Source organism: Mus caroli, chromosome 3 (assembly GCF_900094665.2).
Source record: "Mus caroli chromosome 3, CAROLI_EIJ_v1.1, whole genome shotgun sequence".
NCBI classification, from domain to species: Eukaryota; Metazoa; Chordata; class Mammalia; order Rodentia; family Muridae; genus Mus; species Mus caroli.
The window spans coordinates 50071540-50088417 of record NC_034572.1 but is presented as its reverse complement, the minus strand read 5'-3'; positions in this window follow the sequence as shown (position 1 = coordinate 50088417).

The window sequence follows — 16878 nt, the reverse complement described above, 5'->3', positions numbered from 1 at the left end:
TCCCATTGAGGCCAGACATGGCAGCCCTCTGCTACCTACTTGTCTAGGGCCTAGACCAGCCCCTTTATGCTCTTTTGGTTGGTGGTTCAGTCTCTGAGAGCTCCCAGGGATCCAGGTTAGTTGACACTGTTGGTATTCCTGTGGGCTTGCCATCTCCTTCAAGGCCTTCAATCCTTCACCTAACTCTTTCACAGGAGTCCTTGACCTCTGCTCAATGTTTTTTTCTGTGGATATTTGCCTCTATCTAACATGTTTTGTGTTCAAGGAAACTAAGGCCTTTATACTGCTGTGGTAGAGAGGACCACTACCTTCTTTTACATAGGCTAGTGAACCTTTCATTGTTAACAAATGACAGTCCCAGGGAATCTGAGATGAATTGGTAATTCAATGTGGTAAATCAAGCCCCACATTTAAGATCAAGTGTAGTGATATTTATCCCCAACCTATGGACAGAAGATGGTAACACCTGTGGCTGAAATAGGGAAAAGCTGGAAGAAGCTGAGGAGAAGAATGACCCCATAGGAAGATAAGCAGTCTCAACAAACCTGGACCCCCAAAACCTCTCACACACAGAGCCACCAACCAGGCAGCATACACCACCTGATATGAGGCCCCCAACAAATGTACAGCAGAGGACTGCCAGGTCTGCACTCAGTCAGAGAAGATGCACCTAACCTTTGAGAGATTTGGGGAGGTCTGATGGGGAGTGGGGGTGGGGACATCTTCTTAGAGACCTGGGGTGTGGAGCATGTGGGGAGGAAGCATGGGATGTAGAACAGTCAGAGGGTGAACCAGGAAGGGGATAAAGTCTGGACGAAAGAATAAAAATAAATAAATAGAAATTAAAATTTTAAAAAATTCTAAAGAGAGAGAGAGAGAGGTGAAGAGAGTCATCTGCTATCTTCCTGTCTTCGGAGTAGAAGAGGGCTGTGGTTTAGAGACTCATCCACCAAATTCCCAGTAATGAAGGCGTGATTTCTAGCCCATGGTGCTGTTGGGAAGTGACAAAATGTTTAACCAGTGGGAGCTGATGGGAGGAACCTAGGTCATTGGGAGTATGTCCTCCAGTGGGTTCAAGGACCCAAGCTCCTCCTCCTTCCCTTTGCTTCTAGGACACATGAGGTGAGCAGGCCTCCTTCACCACAAGCTCGTGCCTTGAAATGGTGCATTGATGCAGCCGCATAGCATAGGCCAAGCAACCATGGAGTGACTCCTGAAGCTATTCCTGCTTTTAAATTGAGTAATGTACTTTATCACAGTAAGAGAAAGCTTATTTGCCCTTGGAGACAAATGATCCTTTGTCTGAAACTGTTCCTTTAGGCAAGAGGATAGATCTTGGAGATGGGAACACTTCTACATCAGACAGGGAGGGAGCACCAAATAAGCTTCCATTTCTTACTAATGTGGTCCTTATCTCCCATTCCCACATATCTCCTGGCTATTCCCATTATATCTGTTGAAACCCAAACTTCTCTTTTGCTAAAAGGATATATAAGTTCCCCAGTCTATTTCTTACTTTCTTTCTCTTTCTATAAATTCCATGTATTTGAATCATTGATAATCAACTTTCCTCCAGTTAACCTTACTTTCATTTTGACTTTCAGGCCCCAGTGACTCAACATTAGATACAGATAAAAAAGATTTCCTTCTCTGTATTTATTTAAGCCCCTAAAAAGTTGTGGGATTTCAGACTTGGCTGACTCCAAGCCTCTTGCCCAGTCAGGTGTGTGACTCAGTGTCTGGTTCTGGATTATGTCTTTCAGAAGAGATAAAAAATTATTTCAGAAACTGGAACCCCCTGCAGTTGCAAAAGATAGGGGTTGTCAAGAGAGTAGAAGGATAGCAGCTCCTGCCTTTGGGGATTGTTCTACAGCACAGGCTACCCACAGCTTAAACTCCCTAAGCAAACTGCTGCTGGCAAGAAAGCTGATCAATGTGCCAATGTCTTTAATCAGTTATTTGAGTTGGGTCTGTCTTCTGCATTTTCATTATAGATCACACACATACACACGACGATATCACATCTTACAGGAGATAGATAACTCATGATAAAATATTATATCTCTGTGTGTGTGAGTAAGTGTGTGGAGAGAGAGAGAGAGAGAGAGAGAGAGAGAGAGAGAGAGCGAGAGATCTTTTAATATTTAGCTTCCTCTTTAAAAACAAAATTCGAGTTGAATGGAAGGAGCTGATGATTAATATCTTCTACAAAACAGTATAGAGATCAATTAAAAGAAATATTAGAAAGCCTCAGAGCTTAATTGTTACTGTGATGAGAAGGGGAAAAATACAAGTATAAAATTACATCCAAAACTTATTACTTACAAAAAACTGCAAGGCCTCTCTTCTCCCAAAGGGCCAATCTAGGGAGCTATTAGTGTTTCAGGAAGTGAGAACCAGAGAGGAATTGTTGTTGTTTGTTTACTCTTGACAGTTTTAAAGGGCAATTTCTCTTGGAGAAAAATTTCTCTTCTCTACCTTCCTCTCTACTTAGTTTTTTTTTTTTTTTTCCTAAACCCAAAAATCTTACAGGGGAGTCCTAGTTAAGCCCTTTCTTATATTTTGTCAACAGGCTTCACATCAGCTTGTGGGATTTGTTTACTTAATTCTTCTGTAGAGTATCATTTCTTTAATTTGGAGGCCTTGAAATATTACTGAATATAAAACACATTCTAAAAAGGAAGAAAAATGTTACAAAGACTAGGGCAGCCCAGTGAGTGAACTGTCAGCATCATGTCCAAAGAGGACTCTGACGAGAACAACTGCCACCTGACGCACACAGACCTATTTGTTGTTAATATAGTGTGGCTTAATTTTTTTATTTTTTATTCAGAAAAAAATTAAAATGGCTCAAATAGTTTCCTAAAGTATCCCCAGGTCAGTGAAGGCATTTATATTTGGGAAAGGCAGTTTGTCTTAGTACATTATTTACTAAGTAAAACATACACACACACACACAAACACATGAGTGCATACATGGACACATGAATACATATGCACACACTGCTAAGAAAACTAATTACTGTTAAAATGTTAAAACTGGCTAAAGGAGGGTTATTTTTTCCTTAAGAACACAGTTATTCACAATATTAACGCATTAATTCCCTTCACCTCTCATCCCCTCCAAGCTGTGACTCTGGCCTGTACTTACAAAGGTCTGTTCCAGGTGTTGTTATAACTGCTATGTCCAGAAGCTGCCTGGCTTTGTCCAGAAAACACTGTTTCCTTATGATCATCCAATACCTCTTGATTTTTCTGTCTTTCTACTTCCTGTTCTGCAATGATCCCTGAGGCTTGGGAGGCAAGCTATGATATGAGGGTTCCATTTAGGGCTGAGCATTCTGCATTCTCTCCTTCTGCGTCTTCCTATACATTTAGGGTTTGGGAAGGCCTACTTCTGGAAGACGTTGAAAGAGGAACCAATCTGACCAAACCTCACTGCATGAAATTCTCAAAGAACTAATAACAAGTGTAAGATTTAATCATCTCCAACCCAAAAATTTTATATCAATGTATTTGGTACCAATACTGTATTTAATTTCCATCCTTAATGAAGCATAGTGAATATTTAAAGAGGATAGTTTAGGAAAAATAACTCAGAGTTAGTTTCCTGCAACGTGACGCTATAAGATTAAGGTAGAATTATTAACATGTCCCATTAAAATCTCTTGTTAATGGAGTTAAAAAAAAAAAGACAGTACATATATCTTGAAAATCTGGGCAGGGGGAGAAAGTAGTAATTATTAGAATATATACACTAAATCATTATCCTACCCCATTATTTATGCATTTATAGTGTCTTTCTCTACTACATAATTAATTTGTGATAAACACAAAAATTCTGATTGCTTATGTAATAAAAATTTAGATGCAGTTCACAACTAATTTTAAAGGAAGGAAAAAACCTTAAATTTTATTGCCACATACCTTCCCAATTAATTAATGGCAGAGGGGTTAAACTTCTAAATGCATGGTTGTCTTGTTAACACGTGATTGATTGGCATGCTTCCGACAAGTTTATTCCTTCTGATGCCAGACACCAAGCTTGTAAACATAAGGTAATGCTGGCAAAACACAGAACATTGACAGGAAGTTTCTATGACAGCTTCATTCTCCTAGCTTTAAAAGATACCTTTCATTATGATAGCAATAAGCGTTTGCATACCTTTGATCTACCAAGCACTTTACAAGCTCTGTCTTCTGTAGAACTGGTAAGAACCCTGTGTGGTGCTTTACTAGCGGGCTTTCCGTTAATATAACTTACATTTGAAGCACAAGTTGCACACTGCTAAGACATAATGGAAGGACAAGCAAAGGGTATCTCTCCTAGAGTATAAAGGCAACAAAAGATCAGTGACTCAAAATCCAACAGGACAAAGATTAAACCCTTTAATTCCACTGGAGGCATCAAGGACACAGTGTGATGTGATGTGGGCTTCCTGGGGCTTGGTAAGCTAAACCCCCGGTTTTCAGATTGCTGAACAATTGGGACTGGCTCTGCACACTACCTGCAGTTTTTCTCATTATCCAGGAGAAAGGCTTACTAGGATACAGGAAGTAGAGGACTAGAGAGAGGGTTCAGTGGCAAAGAGGTTTTCCAGAGGACCCAGGTTCAGTTCGCAGCACCCACATGGCACCTCACAATGGTCTGTAACTCCAGTTTCAGGGGACTTGATGCCTTCTTCTGGTCTCCTTGAGTACACAGAAACACTTGCAACCAAATCATTCATACATATAACATAAATATTTTTTAAAAGAATTAGAAAACTCTTGAAACATAAATTTTACAAAAGCCATTTCTCCCAAGGAGTAAATAAAGACCACTGTCAGAGAAGACTCTTCTATCTGTCCATTAGGCTGACTGCACATTGTACAGAGAGTTACAAGATTGCACTTTTCACAAGCTGGTACCGAGGATGGGGTGGATTTGTGATGTAGCTACGTTTGAGCGGTCCAAGCTCCCCAAAGTAACCCCAGCAAACTCATTGGTTTGCTAAGCAGGACTTTGATAGAATCACTTCTTTGGTCTGTTGGTACCAGGGGAGGAGTAATGAGATGTTTATTCATGACTCCCAGATTAAATCACACCACACCCAATATATTGCATCACATGTACCTGAAAAAAAAACAGCATCTTAAGAAGACCACCAAGGCCAGCAGTGGTGGTGTATGCCTTTAATCCCAGCACTCAGGACGCAGAAGCAGGTGGATTTCTGAGTTCGAGGCCAGCCTGGTCTACAGAGTGAGTTCCAGGACAGCCAGGACTGCACAGAGAAACCCTGTCTTGAAAAAAGAAGAAGAAGAAGAAGAAGAAGAAGAAGAAGAAGAAGAAGAAGAAGAAGAAGAAGAAGAAGAAGAAGAAGAAGAAGAAGAAGAAGAAGAAGAANAGAAGAAGAAGAAGAAGAAGAAGAAGAAGAAGAAGAAGAAGAAGAAGAAGAAGAAGAAGAAGAAGAAGAAGAAGAAGAAGAAGAAGAAGACCAAAGCCTACTGCTGACACAGCTCTGCCTACGCACTGGGGCCATGATTGCCGGGGCTTTGGAGTACTTTCCCAGCATAGACAATCATAGGTGAACAGAGTACATGGGGACTTCCTTCTTAGAATACTGTGCTCTGTTACAATCCTTTTTAAAAGAAAAAACTTGTCTTTATACATCTTGGAACCTGCTACAAGGGAGCCTTTTTCAGTTTCAAAGATGTCCATATGCAATCCATCTTCCTTACTATCCCTGCCTAAAACCTCTTAATTCTTCTGAAAGGCACTAATTTCATCAGCATCTTTACCCTCTGTAATTGTGTCTTTGCACACTTTTTTTCCTGGCCATGAGGCACATTTTCCTTAAGTTTCGAACCTGTCTCCCTTCATTATTCTTACTACACTGTCTGAAAGCAGCTAGTGATATTCCCACTAGACCTACAACCCTATGATGCCTCAAAATCTTTGCCAAATACCCTGCCCCATTGTTTGTAAGCTTAGTTTCTCACAAAGTCTCAGGGCACGGATAAAGTGTATGTGATGTCTTTGCCTTGCTGTAACATAAGTAGGTTCTAGTCCCATTTTCATTCAAATGCTCATTCCACCATCATTTCAACCCAGGAACTTTAATACATGTATGTTTCTTTTCCATTCACTATTGCCGTCCTGGTATTTTGAGCCCTCACCAGGACTGACAGTTAAGTTCCACCTGCTTCCCCACCCTCCACGTGTTTCTAAGGCCCCCAGGAAAATATTTCCAAATGCTTTGTTGCATTGTCTCAGGTACCATTTCGGTAATCATGTATTTTACTTAGTTAGTTAGTTAGTTAGTTAGTTAGTTAGTTAGTTAGTTAGTTATAACATTTCAAATGTTATCCCCTTTCCCAGTTTCCCCTCTGCAAACCCCCTACCCCATCCCCCTTTACCCTGCTTCTATGAGGGAGCCCCCCCAAACCACCTACCCACTTCTGCCTCACCAGTCTAGCATTCTTCTACACTGGGGCATCAAGCCTTCACAGGACCAAGGTCCTCCCCTCCCATTGATGCCAGATAAGGCCCCTTCTGCTCCTTCAGTCCTTTCTCTAATTCCTCCATTGGGGACCCTGTGCTCAGTCCAATGGTTAGCTGCTGCGAGCCTCAGCGTCTGTATTGGTCAAGATCTGGCAAAGCCTCTCAGGTGATAAATGTATCAGGCTCCTGTCAGCAAGCACTTCTTGTCATGAGCAATCATATCTGGATTTGGTATCTTCATGTGGGATGGGTCCTCAGGTAGGGCAGTCTCTGGATGGCCTTTCCTTCGATCTCTGCTCCACTCTTTGTCCCTGTACTTCCTTTAGACAGAAGCAATTCTGGGTTAAAATTTTGGAGATGGGTGGGTGGCCCCATCCCTCAACCAAGGGTCTATGCCTAACCTCTGGATATGGTCTTCACAGGTTATCCCTCCCCTTTGTGGGATATTTCAGCTAATGTCATTCCCATGGGGTTCTGAGAGGTTCTTTCTTTCCTGGCATCTGGGAATTTCTGGTTGCTACCACCAGTTCCCCATCCCCCATTGCAACACATCTCTGTTCAATTTCCTGACCCTTGGAGCATCTCCTCCATCTCCTCCCATACATGATTCTGCCCTTCTTTTCCCCCTCCTCCTCCTGTCTCCATCTCAAGTCCCTGCCACCCTGTACTTCCCTTGATTATTTTGTTCCCCTTTCTAAGTACTACTGAAGCATCCACTCTTTGGTCTTCCTTACTCTTGAGCTTCATGTGGTCTATGAGTTATATCATGAATATTCTATGCCCTTTGCCTAATACCCACTTATCAGTGAGTACATACAATGTGTGGTCTTCTGTAACTGAGTAACCTCACTCAAGATGATATTTTCTAGATCCATCCATTTGCCTGCAAATTCCATGAAGTCATTGTTTTTAATAGTTGAGTAGTATTCCATTGTGTAAATGTACCACATTTTCTGTATCCATTCCTCTGTTGAGGGACATCTGGGTTGTTTCCACCTTCTAGCTATTATAAATATGGCTGCTATGAATATAGTGGAACATGTGTCCTAATTACATGTTAGAGCATCATCTGGGTATATGCCCAAGAGTGGTATTGCTGGATCCTCCAGTAGTACTATGTCCAATTTTCTGAGGAGCCACCAAACTGATTTCCAGAGTGATTGTACCATCTTGCAATCCTACCAGCAATGGAGGAGTGTTCCTCTTTCTCCACATCCTTGCCAGCATCTGATGTCACCTGAATTTTTGATTTTAGCCATTCTGATTGGTGTGAGGTGGAATCTCAGGGTCATTTTGATTTGCATTCCCCTGATGACTAAAGAGGTTGAACATTTCTTTAGGTGCTTCTCAGCCATTTGAGTTTCCTCAGTTAAGAATTACCTGTTTAGCTCTCTTCCCCATTTTTAATAGGGTTCTTTAGTTCGCTGGAGTCTAACTTCTTGAGTTCTTTGTAATATTGCATATTAGCCTTCTATCAGATGTAGGATTGGTAAAGATGTTTTCCCAATTTGTTGGTTGCCATTTTGTCCTTTTGACAGTGTTCTTTGACTTACAGAAGCTTTGCAATTTAATGAGGTCCCATTTGTCAATTCTTGATTAAGAGCATAATCCATTGGTGTTCTGTTCAGGAAAATTTCCCCTCTGCCCATGTGTTCTAGACTTTTCCCCACATTCTCCTCTATTAGATTCAGTGTATGTGGTTTTATATGAAGGTCCTTGATCCACTTAGGCTTGAGCTTTGTACAAGGAGATAAGAATAAATTAAATTGCATTCCTCTACATGTTAAACTCCAGTTGAACCAGCACCATTTATTGAAAATGCTGTCTTCCCCCCCTCATACCCCCCCTCCCCACTAGATGATTCTACTTTCTTTGTCAAAGATCAAGTGACCATAGGTATGTGGATTCATTTCTGGATCTTCAATTCTATTCCATTGATCTACCTGCTTGTCACTGTACCAATACCATGCAGTTTTGATCACAATTGCTCTGTAGTACAGCTTGAGGTCAGGGATGGTGATTCCACCAGAGGTTCTTTTATTGTTGAGAGTAGTTTTTGCTATCTTGGGTTTTCCATTATTCCAAATGAATTTGCAAATTGCATTTTCTAACCCTAAGAAGAATTGAGTTGGAAATTTGACAGAGATTACATAGAATCTGTAGATTGCTTTTGGCAAGATGGCCATTTTTACTATATTAATCCTGCCAATCCATGAGCATGGGAGATCTTTCCATCTTCTGAGATCTTTGATTTCTTTCTTCAGAGACTTGAAGTTCTTGTCATATAGATCTTTCACTTTTTTGGTTAGAGTCACACCAAGATACTTTATTTTGTTTGTGACTATTGTGAAGGGTGTCATTTCCCGAATTTCTTTCTCAGCCTTTTTATCCTTTGAGTATAGGAAGGCTACTGATTTGTTTGAGTGAATTTTATATCCAGCCACTTTGCTGAAGTTGTTTATCATGTTTATGAGTTCTCTGGTGGGATTTTTGGGGGTCACTTAAATATACTATCATATCATCTGCAAATAATGATATTTTGACTTCTTCCTTTCCAATTTGTATCCCTTTGGCCTCCTTTTGTTGTCTAATTGCTCTTGCTAGGATTTCAATTACTATATTGAATAGATAGACAGAGATTATGCAGTCTTCTCTGGTCCCTGATTTTAGTGGAATTGCTTCAATTTTCTCCCCATTTAGTTTGATGTTGGCCACCAGTTTGCTGTATATTGCTTTTTCTATGTCTAGGTATGGGCCTTGAATTCTTTAACTTTCTAAGACTTTTAACATGAAGGGATGTTGAATTTTGTCAAATGCTTTTTCAGCATCTAATGAAATGGTCATGTGGTTTGTTTGCTTGCTTGTTTGTTTGTTTGTTTGTTTAGTTTGCTTATGTAGTAGATTACATTGATGGATTTCCATATATTGAGCCATCTCTGCATCTCTGGGATGAAGCCTACTTGATCATGGTGAATGATTGTTTTGATATGTTCTTGAGAATTTTATTTAGTATTTTTATATCGATATTCATAAAGGAAATTGTTCTGAAGATCTCTTTCTTTGTTGAATCTTTGTATGGTTTATGCATCAGCATAATTGTGGCTTCATTCAAGGAATTGGGTAGTGTTCCTCTTGTTTCAGTGTTGTGGAATAGTTTGAAGAATATTATTATTAGATCTTGTTTGAAGGTCTGATAGAATTCTGCACTAACACCATCTAGTCCTGGGTAATTTTTGGTTGGGAAATTTTAATGACTGCTTCTATTCCTTTAAGGGTTATGGGAGTGTTTAGATGGTTTATCTGACACTGATTTAACCTTGGTACCTAGTATCTTTCTAAAAAATTGTCCATTTCATCCAGTTTCCAGTTTTGTTGAGTGTAGGAGACTCTGATGATTTTTTTTAATTTCCTCAGTTTCGATTGTTATATCTTCCTTTTCATTTCTGATTTTGTGAATTTGAGTACTGTCTCTGTGCCCTCTGGTTAATCTGGCTAAGAGTTTATCTATCTTGTTGATTTTGTCAAAGAACCAGTTCCTAGTTTTGTTGATTCTTTGTATAGTTCTTTTTGTTTTTAATTGGTTGATTTCAGACCTGAGTTTATTACCTGCCTTCTATTCCTCTCAGCTGTATTTGCTTCTTTTTGTTCTAGAGCTTTCAGGTGTGCTATTAAGCTGCTAGTGTATGCTCTTTCCAATTTCTTTTTGTAGGAACTCAGAGCTATGAGTTTTCCTCTTAGCACTGCTTTCATTGTGTCCCATAAATTTGGGTATGTTGTGCCTTCATTTTCATTAAATTCTAAAAAGCCTAATTTCTTTCTTTATTTCTTCCTTGACCAAGTTATCATTGAGGAGAGTATTGTTCAGCTTCCATGTGTATGTGGGCTTTTTTTTTTTTTTTTTTTTTTTTTTTTTTTTTGTTATTGAAGATCAGCCTTAGTTCATGGTGATCTGATAGAATACACGGGATTATTTTAATCTTCTTGTATCTGTTGAGGTCTGTTCTGTGACTGATTATATTGTCAATTTTGGAGACGGTACCATGAGGTGCTGAGAAGATATATCCTTTTGTTTTAGGATAAAAATGTCCTATACTTACCTGTTAAATCCATTTGGTTCATAACTTGTGTTAGTTTCTCTGTTTAGTTTGTCGTTCCATTATCTGTCCATTGATGAAAGTGGAGTGTTGAAGTCTCCCACTATTATTGTGTGAGACTGTGTACTTTCAGCTTTAGTAAAGTTTCTTTTATGAATGTGGATGACCTTACATTTGAAGCACAGATGTTCAGAATCGAAAGTTCATCTTGGTAGATTTTTCCTTTGATAAGTATGAAGTGTCCTTCCATATCATTTTTAAATAACTTTTGTTTGAAAGTTGATTTTATTCAATATTAGAATAGCTACTCCAGCCTGTTTCTTGGGATCATTTGCCTTTTACTCTGAGGTAGTGTCTGTCTTTGTCACAGAGATGGGTTTCCTGTATGCAGCAAAATTCTGGGTCCTGTTTATGTATCCAGTCTGTTAGTTTATGTCTTTTTCTTTGGAAACTGATTCCATTGATCAATCAGTTTCTCCATCTATAGTCATGAGAGTTTTGCTGGGTATAGTAGCCTGGGCTGGCATTTGTGTTCTCTTAGGGTCTGTATGACATATGCCCAGGATCTTCTAGCTTTCACAGTCTCTGGTGAGAAGTTTGGTGTAATTCTGATAGGTCTGCCTTTATATGTTACTTGACATTTTTCCCTTACTGCTTTTAATATTCTTTTTTTGTTTTGTGCATTTGATCTTTTGACTATTATGTGATGGGAGGAATTTCTTTTCTGGTCTATTTGGAGTTCTGTAGGCTTCATGTATGTTTATGGGCATCTCTTTCTTTAGGTTAGGGAAGTTTTCTTCTACAATTTTGTTGAAGATATTTACTGGCCCTTTAAGTTGTGAATCTTCACTCTCTTCTATACCTATCATCCTTAGGTTTGGTCTTCTCATGGTGTCCTGGATTTCCTGGATGCTTTGGGTTGGGAGCTTTTTGCATGTTGCATTTTCTTTGACTGTTGGGTCAATGTTTTCTATGGAATCTTCTGCACCTGAGATTCTCTCTTCTGTCTCTTTTATGCTCTTGGTGATGCTTGCATCTATGACTCCTGATCTCTTTCCTAGGTTTTCTATTTCCAGGATTGTTTCCCTTTGTGATTTCGTTATTGTTTCTATTTCCATTTTTAGATCCTGAATGGTTTTGTTTAATTCCTTCACTTTAGTTTATTTTCCTGTAATTCTTTAAGGGATTTTTGTATTTACTCTTTAAGGGCTTCTACCTGTTTACCTGTGTTCTCCTGTATTTCTTTAAGGGAGCTATTTATGTCCTTCTTAAATTCTTCTTTCATCATCATGAGATGTGAATTTAAATCTGAGTCTTGCTTTTCCAGTGTCTTGGGTTATCCAGGGCTTGCTGTGGTGGGACAACTGGGTTCTGATGATATCAAGTAGCCTTGATTTCTTGTCTCTTATGTTCTTTCCCTTGCTTCTTGCCATGTGTTTATCTCTGGTGTTAGCTGGTTTTGCTGTCTCTGACTGTGGCTTGTCCCTCCTGTAAGCCTGTGTATCAGCACTCCTGGGAGACCCATTCTCTCTGAGAGGAATGTGGACATGGAGAGCTGTGGTACAGGGTCAGCTCTGAAGCACAGATGGAAACCAGAAGGATCCTGTCCCAGGCTGCTCCTTGGGTCCTGTGCCCTGGGTATTCTAGAGGAGTCCCTCGGAGCAGAAGTGGTCCTACCTGTGCTCACAAGTGTGTCAGCACTCCTGGGAGATCAGCTCTCTCCTGGTGAGATCTGATATGTGTATGGGGATCAGAGCATAGGGCCAGCTCTGGGTGCAGATGGAAATCAGAATTAACCATATACTTCTTGGTACCAATTTTCTGTGCCCACAAGCTTATATTGCTGAATTGTTCACCTGCTACATTCAACTGGTAAAAGACAAGGTCTGCTTTGGCTCATGGTTTCAAATGTCTCAATCTAAGCTGGATTGGCCCTGATGTTTGATGAAGGATATCATAGAATAACTGTTCACTTCCTGCTAAAAATGGGTGGGGGGGACACACAGAGCGGGAGGGGGGGTAAGACAATACACCAAAGGGGCATGGGTCCCTCTGTCCAGTTCATCAATATTTATTCCCACCCCATGTAAGGAAGGCCTTGATTCAGGTACTGCTTCCTAAGGCTTCTAAAAGTTTTCAATACCATTGGCCATCAATATCTATCCATGATGGGCTGGGTAGATTACTCTGTAGTTAAAGTATTTGCCATGTGAATTTCCTTATGTTCTAGGCCCTGGAGTTCCAGCCCTTGAGGTCTGGAGTTCATTCTCAGAGCTCACATACCTGTTCAGTTGTCATTGTACCTCACCTCCAATGGCAACCTCAGAAAACAGAGACAGAATGCACTAGGGCAAGCAGGCTAGTAAGATTAGCTGTATCAATAGCTTTGGATTTGATGGAGAGATCCTGCCTTAAGAAATGAGGAGGAGGAGAAGCAACTAAGAATGATTCCTGACATCAGCCACAGAAGTCCACAGGTGCTGCACCGATACACACATACATTCTTATACATTAACTCACATACAGAAACACATTCATGGAAAGGGGAGGGGGGAAAGTCTACCCCAAGTCCAAATCAAACAATGTGAATAAATAGCTTCCTCTTTATACAAGTGGATGAAGATAAGATCCAATGAAGATAAATTATTTGCTCAGGGGAATTCCTCTGGAAAGCAGGAAGGCACCTTGATTTTGAGCTTAGCTTCAATAAATTCTTGAATCTGTGCTTTGACTGCAATTTTCAAAACATCTGATAAAAATTTTCTACAAAATGAAAAATGTTTCGAATCAGAAAAGCTATTTCACCAACTCTTTTTTTGGTGCCTTTAGACTATAAGGGGCCATCATTTGCTGGCAAGCAGAGGCAGAAGCTTATCAGCTGCTTCATTTTTAACAGAATAAGACTCTTGAAACATGCCTGTTTATTTGAAGTCTTGTGTCAGTGATTTATCAGACCTACTGTGGCTTTGGCCTCTTTATGAGAGAAATCCCTGTCTCTTCCCTCTAACTGATGGGTCAAACCAGAGTAATCCCCCCTCAACACTGTCCCTTTGAACTGCAAAGACCCACTGGCATATGAAACGACAGCTCTATGCAATGGCATCTGAAACGACAGCTCTGTGAAGCTTCATTAGTTGTCTCAAACAAAATGAAGTATGTCTGTTTCTATACCACCATAGCATTTAGTCCTGTTTTTCCATTTGAGAGTAAGTCATGGACATTCTAAATTATCCTCTATACTAGAACACAATCTAGTATGGTATTTGAATTTTCAGTAAAACTGTTGATGAAAATAAAAAAAAAAAACCCTCTCTTAAACTAACTTGTATATTCCTAAAACACATGATGATAACTGACTATTATTGTCAACTTTGACTCCTTCTGGCTTAACTACTGTTAAATACACACATCACCCAAATACATACACCACATACATACTACACATCTTAAATTTCTAAATGGAAAGCCAATGAATAGCCCCAAAAGGATTGATCACAAAACTGAAAAATATTTAATATCCATACTTGAGAAAAAAAACTTCTCAAAACAAAGAATATGCTATATTCTGTTTCAGATTCCTTTATACCATAAACATCTCAGAAACCTTTAATCATTGAGAAAATGCAAAATTAATATTCAGTCTTTCAGAAACTAATTTTGTGAATAATCATATTATTATAGCCTACAACTACAGTTACAAATGAGGAGACACTTTATGAATTAATAGTTTGGTCTCTTAAACAAAAATGTGATTAGCTGTGCATCACTGATTAAGATATTATGAGGCACATTCTACCACTACACCATTCTATCCATAATAAATAATGAACACATTAAAACATACACACACACACACACACACACCACATGAATCCTGGAAAAACTAAAAGAAAATGAAAAACATTTTACAGCAAACACACATTTGCTGTTCTTCTGTTAAAAAAAAATTAGGTCTTTAAAAAAAAATTATATGTGCGTGTACTGGATGGCAGTGCATGAGGTACCCATGGAGGGAAGAAGTGAGTGTCAGATTTCCTGGAACTGGAATTATAGATATAGAACACCATGGGGGTTCTGGGAATTGACGCAAGGTCCTTTGGAAGAGCAGCAGTGCTCTTAACTGTACAAGTCATCTATTCAGCCTCCATAAACAGATTAAAGAATCATATGATGCTGTATATTGAAAATCCCCATGAATCACTCAGTCTTATAGAATTTACTATTTACAATTGCTATTACATTTACTACTAAAATAGAGCCATTTTTCATCTGTGTAAACTTAGACATGTGTAGATTTTTTAAGCATCAACATAACTAGAGCTCTAAACTTTGTTACCTTAGAAACTAGTTTTTGGAAGACCTTACCTAGCATCTTTACTGCTATGAAATAAAAAAGTGTTATTTTGCTTTGTTAATTATACCAAGAATGAGTGAGTCACTATACAGTACAGTCAGAATGTTCCAGAGACTTGAATCTCACTTCATCCTGTCCTTGGGAGATCCTGAGTGTGGATGGCAGTTATTTCATGACTAAACATTTTATAGCGTTGAAGAAGCTTCTCTTTGCCTGGGGGAGCATTCTGAAATCGCAGCTGCTTCCAGTGAAGAACTGCAGGAAAGAAGTTCCCATTCAGTAATGGTACCTTGGTATCAGTAGCTTCTGAGAGGAATTATAATCCAATAACATGGCTACTCAGGCTGGAATACAGACAATCCCTCAGCACATACCTAATCCCAAACAATGAAAGTAAAGTTAATTTGTAAAAGAAAGCATCAGTGTTTGAAAATGACATCTACTTGAGAGCCAGACAAGGTGAAAAATCAGAGAGAGACTTGGCAGAATTAAGCTATGCCCAACTCTCACAAGAAGTGAGAGGAAAGGGAAGCAACTTAAAAGGGAGCAGCAGAGGGAGGGAGAAGGAGGTTGTTTTCCTGGGGTAGTTGTACAGAGACAGGTTGCAGAGAGAGAACAAGCTAATCACAGGCTAGGACAGAACAAGCCGGAGAGTGAAAGGGGACCAGATTAGAATATATTGCCAAAGTTAGTATGAGGTCAAGCAGAGCAATTCAGAAGAAGATGAGAAAAGCCAGATTGAGTCAGTCAGCTTGGGGAGACGTTTGAGCCCAAAGAGTTGAGTTGAATCAACCAGTCAGATTTCAGAACTACAAAGTGGTGAGCTTAAAGCAGAAAGTCTCAGTGGCTGAAAACATTCTATACCTAGATTCCATTCTACAGAGGCTCAAAGCTTCCAGGATTAGGCCTAGGTTAGCAGACAGAGGCAGTAAGCCTCAGAGATGGCAATTACTTCAGGGAAATAAAAGATCCTTTTAGAAGCATCCAAATATTTGGGTGTGGATTTTTGTCCAGTACAGGTTTAAGTGCCTAAGTATTGCACTAAAGGGAGTGGTAAGTGGGCAAGTGTGTGAACACAGTGCTCCTGTAGTGTCTACTGCAGAAGCACAGGGGCCACAAGCAACAAGCAGTATAGAGAGGCAAGTGAAACCATCTTCATTCTGTTTTTGGTTGACACACACACAGGGTCATACTTTTTATCTGTTCAAACAAAATTTTAACACCTAGACCAATACAATCTGTATTGTGCAAAATAGTGATGCCCTAATATCATGCCAGTCCCTGAAGCCTATGAACATGTCCTGTCACCTAGTGAATGGGGCCTTGCAATTTTAAAGATTCTAAGATAGAGACTGTGCTGTTCTTCACATGAACCCTGAGGGATCAAAAGGAGAGAAGAACGGATAAAGTGCCAACAGAAGTGCCAGTAAGAGGGACAGAGCCATGAGCCAAGGGATGTGGCTGCCTGTGAGCAGCACAAGGAATGACTGTTCCCTCAAACCTCCAGAAAGACCACAGCTCCACCAATATCCCAATTTCAGCTTCAGGAAAATGGAGAACTCCTACTTCCTTTAGAAGGAGATGGTAACTTTCTATTGTCTTAATCCACTAAATCTGTGGTCTTTGTTTCATCAGCCTTATTGATTCTCATTTCTAGTTTTGAGAAATTCAATACCATCTTAATTTTTATAATGAAGGTACAAACAAATGTTAGCTTCAGAATGTTTTTTAAAAATTTTTTTCTAAATATTATATTTTTGTTGCCCGCCGCTTTTGTTCCCCCTGGTAAGAACACACTCAGGGCAACTGGAATCTTCTGCGGCACAAGCTTTATTGCTTACCCCATCAGGAGCCAGTGGAGAAGAGAGCCAGAGAGAGAGAGAGAGATGGCGGAGCCCCCTCCCTTTTATGGAGGACTGTCCTCCGCCTCGGACGTGTCACTCCCT